The following is an 8,161-nucleotide window of genomic DNA, read 5'->3' as shown; positions in this document are numbered from 1 at the left end:
ATTATTGCTTGAGTCTATCACAGATGAAGAGCAGACTCTTGGTTAAGACAAAGCCAGGACAAAATTGTGAAGATAGAAGAAATGTGGATATTTTGGCCACTCTGGTGAAGTGGTATGGTGGAAATGGCAAGTTCTGGGTTCAAATTCTACCTCTAAGGTTTGGTGGTGAGCTTAGGAAATCACTTTCCTTCTCTGAACTTCTATTCTCTCATCTATAGAAAGGAAGGAAGGAAGAAAGGAAGGAAGGAAGAAAGGAAGGAAGGAAGAAAGGAAGGAAGGAAGAAAGGAAGGAAGGAAGAAAGGAAGGAAGGAAGAAAGAAGGAAAGAAACAAACATTTATCAAGTGTACCAGAAACTGTGCTAAGCAATTTTAAAATATTATCTCATTTAATACTTAGGATAAGCCTGGAAAGTAGGTGCTATCATTATCCCCATTTTACAGGTAGGGAGAATAAGGAAGACAAACGCTAAATGACTTGCCTAGGGCTACAACAGTTAATAAGTGTCTGAAGCTGAATTTGAACTCAGGTCTTCTTAATTCCAGACCCAATGCTCTATCTGCTGGGCTGCTTAGCTGCAGACACTATTGGACTAGATCAAAGCTTCTTAAACTGTGAGTCATGACCTCATATGAGGTCACATAACTGAAAGTGGGAATCATAAAAAACTGACAGTATTTTATATATCCATATACCCTGGGTCATATAAAAATTTCTTAGACGAAAAGGGGTCATGGGTGGAAAAAGTTTAAGAAGTCTTGGACTAGTGTTCACTTCAGCAGCACATATACTATAATTGAATTGATACAGAGAAGATTAGCATGGCCACTGCACATGGATGACACACAAATTCATGAATCGTTTCATATTTTGGGGGCAGCTAGGTGGCGCAGTGGATAGAGCACTGGCCCTGGATTCAGGAGGACCTTAATTCAAATCCAACCTCAGACACTTGACACTTGCTAGCTGTGTGACCCTGGGCAAGTCACTTAACCCCAATTGCCTCACCATAAAAAAAAAAAAAAGTCCTGGACTAGTTCAGTGGTGTCACACTCAAACAGAAATAGAAATTAATCATAGTGGAGTGCATCTTTTCTCATTTTCTCTGTTTTATTGTATCTTTTATTAATTTGTTAAATAATTCACCATTACATTTTTCTTTTTCTTTTTTGCAGAGCAATGAGGGTTAAGTGACTTGCCCAGAGTCACACAGCTAGTAAGTATCAAGTGTCTGAGGCTAGATTTGAACTCAGCGTCTACTGAATCCAGGGCCGGTGCTTCACTCACTGCACCACCTAGCTGCCCCCACCATTACATTTTAATCTGGTTTGGGACCACCTGGGAGTGTTGCATGTTTGACACCTCCAGACCAGATCATCTTCCACCCTTATATCCTACGCTCTAACATTTGGCTTCAGTGCCCTATGTGCTAGGATGGTCTAAATGGGAATCAAAGACTGATCATTGCTGACCCCAACTTCTATCTTTGCCCTCTGTCTCTAGTTCTGTTGACTGCCAGGATCTGGAAGCCAGTTGTCCCACTTACTGTCTACACTAACACCTCAGTCCTTTCCTTCAGTGCATCCTGACTTCTTCTCTCCAGATAGGTGTGGATATGTCTCATTTCTTCTTAGTTCAATCAGGGCAGATTGCATTCCCTGCCCCCCCTCCCCCCACCAAATGAGCTTTACTAAGGAATTAGGCCTATGGATCAGATCTTTTATTTCCCTGCTTTAGAGAAATGCAAGATAAAGAAATGTCCTCTACCAAAGCAGGTTAGCCAGTACCCTCTCCACAACTTATAGTTTAGAGAGTAGTCTGGTGTGTGTGTGTGGGAGGCCACACTGGCTGTTGTCCTCCATGCTCAAAGAAGACCAAAATGACTTCTCTATGTTGGGATGAAGGTATAGTGTGTCTGACTGTGACTGATCAGGGCAATATGAGCTCGGAATATTCTACTTCAGGTTGGGCACAAGTAGTCCATATGATCATTTGTAGTGGAGATGTCTCTAAATTTGTACATCTCACATTTCTTTTGAGTGATTACAATTCTGCTTTGCTCAAGAGCATAGTGCTTCCTTTGATGTAGGCATACCGTGCTGGATGGTCCTATGCCATTGCCTCCTATGTCTCACAATCAATTCCAAAGCTCTTCAGAGAAACCTTGAGTGTCCTTGTATCGCTTCTTCTGACCTTCCTGTGAGTGCTTGCCTTGTGAGGGGCACTGAACTGGTAAATAACTTGGCTAAAATCAAACAGCCAGGATGTGTTAGAGGAATGATGTGAATCCAAGTCTTTGGCCAGCCCTCTATCCACTACAATACTATGGCTCTACTAAAGAACTAAAGGGGAATGAGGAAGGAGAACAAGAGAAAAGAACACAAAAATTTAGAATCTGGGATGACCCACTGGCCATTTTAGAGTCTATTGTCCTACCTGGCTAGGGAGTAAGAACAGGGCTTCCAACCAGGAGCAAGAGGAAGAAGGGTGTTTAGAGAAAGAATTTAGGTTTGAAAAAAAAAAGGCTTTAGAATGGGCCTCCCAGGATTGGGTAGAAGCAAAGGAGGGAATGAGTAGAGAAGTCAGTCAAGTCTATTTGTAGTTGGTTTTTAGTTTAGTTAAAGGAGAGTCACCTTGTTTGTCCCTAGAACACCTTATCTTTTACTATACTTATCTGTATATATTATATACCCTGGTACAGTAGATTGCAAACTTCTTGAATGCAGGTACAATGTGTAATGCTTTATTTTATGTTTATATTCCCAACATCTAAAATAATACATTATAGATGCACAGATTACCTACCATCCAGCTGAAGTGGGTTTCTTAAACTCACCACTCCATCTCTTACCTCTGCATTCCCCAAAGTTAGGGGTCCTAAAGCTTTTTATTTTTATGTCATTGACACTTCTGATTCCTTCTCAGGTTAATTTTAATAATTGGAGGAAATATTAAATTTCAGTTAGTGAAGATAAAGATGCATTTTTTCCCATTCAAGTTCACGAATCCCACTTTAACAACTCTTGCCACAAGCCACTCTCCATGCTTATAATTCTTTCCTTTTCCATCCCTGCCCTATTTAAATCTTTGTTTTTCTTCAAGGTTCAACTCAGTTGATAACTCTTCTATGAAGATTTCCCCTATCTTCTAAGTTGTTAGTAGTTTTTATCTCCTCATTTTTTTGATTACTATACTTATTATATTACTATACTTATTAGTGTAGATCCTGCAGAGAAAAGACAGTAAGCTCTCAGAACTCGCAGCACGATCACTCCAAAAAACCTCCAAATAATGCCATAGGACAATTCCTGGAGCAGTAGAACCCACAAAAGAATGGGCTGAGATTATTTTCCAGCCCAAGACGGCTTAGAAGGTTAGCAGGAGGGGGCTGCTGTGCTAGGGTGGAAGTGGAGCCCAACCATGAGGTCACACTGACACAGATCCAGTCCCAGGCAGGCTTCACCAGAGAAAAAGACTCCCAGAGCCTCTGAATCAGCTGCAGCGCCAGTGTCCTCTGGAACTAAGCTCATGGTCTGGTGAGAGGGATGAGTGGTTGACAGGGAGTAGATTACAGGGGTATCTACTGGTGATGAAGTGGAACTCAGGTGTTTCACCCCTGCTGGGAACCAGGAAGTAGGATTGAGTGGTGGTGGCACAGGCGGGAGAGGGGAGCAGGCTTATCAGAGCTAACAACCACAGTACACAAAGTTTTGCTGCCTGGTTAATTAGCAAGTTGGCCTGGGGTTATCTACAGACCACAGAATAGGCCAGGTGAGTGAAGAACCTGTCCCTCATTAAACACCACCTTAGACTCCCTGAAGTTTGGGACAGTACATCCTGGAAGTAGTGCCCCACTTTAAGAAGAAGTTAAAAGTCAAGTAAAGGATTGTCAAGATAAGCAGACAAAGAATGATGAAGACCATAGAAAGTTTCTTTAGTGACAAGGAAGATCGAGGTATGCCCTCAGAAGAGGATAGCAATGTCAGGGCTCCTACATCCAAAGCTTCCAAGAAAAATATGAATTAGTCTCAGGCTGTAGAAGTGTTCAAAAAGGACTTTGAAGATAAAGTAAGAGAGGTAGAGGGAAAAGTAAGAGAGGTAGAGGAGGGGGCACCTAGGTGGCACAGTGGATAAAGCAACAGCCCTGGATTCAGGAGGACCCGAGTTCAAAGCCGGCCTCAGACACTTGATACTTACTAGCTGTGTGACCTTGGGCAAGTCACTTAACCCCAATTGCCTCGCCAAAAAAAAAGTGATGCTAGAATGTAATTTGGAACTGTTTAACAAAAAATAAAAATATTTGAGTTCCAGCACCACTAGTTTAAGAAACAGATCCATGTTTCTCTGTGCCTTAGTGGTGGTCAGAATTATAGGAATATAGACAATCTGCAAAGGGTACTCCTAAGTTGTCTCCAGGTATGGCCAGGAGATGTACCCTATTGAAAGTGCAATACAGAAAGCTAGCCCAGGTGTACAGCAGAGCCTGTGTCTATCAAAACCATTTGCTTCCTGCTCTTTCAAAGTGATTACTGGTTTTGGACACTGTTTGGATATGGGCTGGATTTGAAGACAGAGGATGGGTTTGGACTCAGGACATCCTGGGTTCAAATCCTATATCCAACAGTTACTAACACTCTGACTGTTGGCAACCCATTTAACCTTTATGTATCCCAAATAACTTCCTAGAATGTATCTTCTAAATCACAGATGGATTATAGCTTGCATTGGTGGTGGGAGTGTCCACACCAGGAAGACCCCATACTGATGAAATAATAGATCTTTTATATATTTCTTTCCTTACATGAGAACTATAATGTCAGTCTAAAAAAAAAGCATACATTCATCAGCTATGATTTCCTGTTTATGTACTGAGTATCACAGATCATCCTCCTTACATTATCTTCCCTTTCCCTGGGAAATTCAGGGAAAGGTCAAAATTGTTGATATATTGGTCTGAAGTCACTAAAACCTAAACAGCTAAAGCTTTTTTTTTTGCCCCTCTGTGATCCATAGTGGACTTGATTTTATCCAAGGATACTTTCTTGGCACACAGAGATATTTTGATAATTATTTGATAAGACTCCCTGGTCCATGTAAATTTGTTCTCTGACTTAAAAGGGGAGACTTTGGTAGTCCTACTCCCACAAAATGAATGACACATATAACAAATTTGCTTATGGATTATTTGGCTAATGAAAAGTTGTACTCCATAGTAGTGTGGCACCACTTCAAGATGACAAGAAGAAAAAAAAATGGTGAAATGAAGCAGGCACTGGGCACATATCCAGGGAGGCCCAACCCAGGCACAAACTACTACAACTTCACAGTTGTGTAAACAGCATATTGATAAAGTGAGATCATCCCGCTTATTATCTCTTTCAAGACAAGAGAATTCAGTCCACTTTTAAAAACTACACAATAAAACTCATCTGTGAAATCAGTACGACATATTTTTCTCAAATGAAAAATAAACCAAGAAACTACAAGCCTTTGATTTTTTCAAATATTCTTTGAGGGGTCACACATACTATCTCCAGGATAGAATTCCATTCTCAATGATTGAATTTTTACAATCTAAATACTTCACTTGTGTACTCAACTCAATGTTAGTTTCCATCCCAAATGCACTTTGCATAGTATCATAGAGTCTGGTAGTTAGAAAAGAGCTCAACACCCATCTAAGCCAGTCCATACACCAAAGAAATACCCACTATAATATACTTGACAAGTGGTCTCCAGCCTCTAATTGAAGAACTCTGAAGAAAGGAATCCACCTCTTTGCAAGGCAGTCCATCCCACTTTTGGATAGTTGTCATTGTGAGGAGGCTTTTTCTAAGTACAATTCTACAATTTGTACAAATCCTGCCCATTGCCTTTAGTTCTGTTATTTGGGGACAAATGGAACAAATCTAATCCCTCTTCAATAATCAAATCCTTCAAATAATTGAAGGAGCCAATCATAACCTGCCTCATTCTTTTTTCCAGGCTAAACATGTCCCATTTCATCAATTTATTCTAATAAAACACGGAGTCAAGGCCCTTCACCATACTGGTTGCCCTCCTCAGGACACTCTTCTTCTGATGATGATGATGGTGGTGGTGATGGTGATGATAGCAGCTAGCATTTATATAGCACCTACTGTATGATAGGAACTGTGCCAAATGCTTTGCAGATATTCTCATTTGATTGTCACAACAACTCTGGGAGGTAGGTGACATTATTATCCCCATTTTACAGTTGAAGAAACTGAGGCAAATGGCTTGACGTGTTCAGGGTCACACAGCTTGTCTCAAGCTTTGAATCTGAACTCAATTCTTCCTGACTGCAAGCTCGGTACTCTATTCACTGAACCATCTGGCTACTTATCAATATCTTTCTTAAACTGTGATGCCCAAACTGGAATACAATATCCCAAATGTATACAGTAGGACAGACTATTGGAAGTTTTTCCTTATTTTAAATGAAGCCTAAGAAGGTAGTAGCTTTTTTTGGTTACCATATCACACTGCTGGCTCATTTGGAATTTACAGTCTACTAAAAACCTCAGATCTTTTATAGAAAATAAATTGTTGGGCAGCTAGGTGGCGAGGTGGATAGAGCACCAGCCCTGGATTCAGGAGGGCCTGAGTTCAAATCTAGCCTCAGACACTTAACATTTACTAGCTGTGTGACCCTGGGTAAATCACTTAACCCCCATTGCCCTACAAAAAAAAAAAAGAAAAGAAAGAAAATAAATTGTTGTCTAACTATGCCTGCCATATTCTGTCATTATGAAACTGATTTTTTGAATCTGAGTATAAGACCATATGTATCCCTATTGGATTTCGTGTTCTTAAATTCACCCTGGTGGTCTAGCCTTGTCAAGATTCTTTTTTGGATCCTGAAGTTGTCATTCACTGCATTAGCTTTCCTTTCCAGCTTGGTTTCTTCAGCAGATTTGATCAATGTGCCATCTGTGTCTTAATTCAAGTCATTGAGAGAAAAGTTAAATAGTACACGGCCAAGAGTAGATCCCTAGGCTACTCCATTGAAAATGTCCTGCTTTGGTGACACTGAACCACTAACAACTTGTTTTTGAGCCTTATCATTTGACCAATATGTATCTAGTCCAGGGGTGTCCCTCTTCACCATGGCCCACTGGCTGCATGCAACAAACCAGAATAAAATATAATTGGGAAATGTTTAACAAAATATATTATAAAATATAGATAATATTTCATAATAAACCTAAGTTCATATGTGGCCTATAGGGACCCTTATGTGGGCCCCATTTCCATTTGATTTTGAAAATACTGGTCTAGTCTACATCTCTCCATATTTTCCATGAAAATGTCATAAAATAGTTTATAAAATCTCTACTCAATACTTGGTATATTATATCTATAGCATACCTCTCTTTCACCAGTGTAGTAACTTCATCAAAAGAAAGAAAGAAAGGAAGAAAGAAAGAAAGAAAGAAAGAAAGAAAGAAAGAAAGAAAGAAAGAAAGAAAAGAAATAAGAGTAGTCTGGCACAGCCTGCCCTTTTTAATCACTGCTACTTTTTCTAAATGTTCACTGACCATCTCTTTAGTAATTCATTCTGGAATTTTCCCAAGAATCAAGATCCAGCTTCCTGGGCTATAGTTTTTTGCTCTTCCTTAAAAAACAAATCAATAAACAAAAAATAGCACCTGCCCTTTTGCAATCATATAGCACCTTTCTCATTTTCCATAATTTAAAAAATATTACAGAGATTGATGCTGCCACCACAGCTGTCACATCTGTCAGTTCTTTCACTACCTGAGGATATAGATCATTTATACTGGGTAAAAAAAAGGGATCCTCAGCCGCTTCTCCCAGAAGCCCCCTGTGAAACAGGGAGCAGGACAGTTCCCACACACAGCTCCAAGCTAATTGGCTGGTAGCATTGATTGACATGACTTACAAGCGGTCTATGAATAGACGTAACTTCTGGATGCCAGGCAGCTTCTGGAAGCTAGTCACATGCTTTCTTTTTTTGGGGGGGGCATCACCCTGGTTCTCACAATGTCTTTCTCAGCAGGGGGTGGCACCCTGATTTTTCACACTCTCCCCTGTGCTTCATGAAGAAACATCGTTTCCTTACATGAAGCAATAACATTACAGATACTTATGACTAACAAAGTAAAGGAAATGAAAAG

The 8,161-nt window shown here is 40.2% G+C and overlaps 1 non-coding gene across 1 annotated transcript; it reads left to right on the top strand.

Moving 5' to 3' along the window:
* Nucleotides 1-765: 765 nt before the first annotated feature.
* LOC122752183 lies at nucleotides 766-872 on the top strand. Its single transcript, XR_006355976.1, has one exon. It is a non-coding gene; the product is annotated as a U6 spliceosomal RNA (small nuclear RNA).
* Nucleotides 873-8,161: the final 7,289 nt, after the last annotated feature.

Source organism: Dromiciops gliroides, chromosome 3, assembly GCF_019393635.1.
Source record: "Dromiciops gliroides isolate mDroGli1 chromosome 3, mDroGli1.pri, whole genome shotgun sequence".
NCBI classification, from domain to species: Eukaryota; Metazoa; Chordata; class Mammalia; order Microbiotheria; family Microbiotheriidae; genus Dromiciops; species Dromiciops gliroides.
Note: the sequence above shows the minus strand (reverse complement) of the source record. Positions and strands in the feature narration are given on the sequence as shown.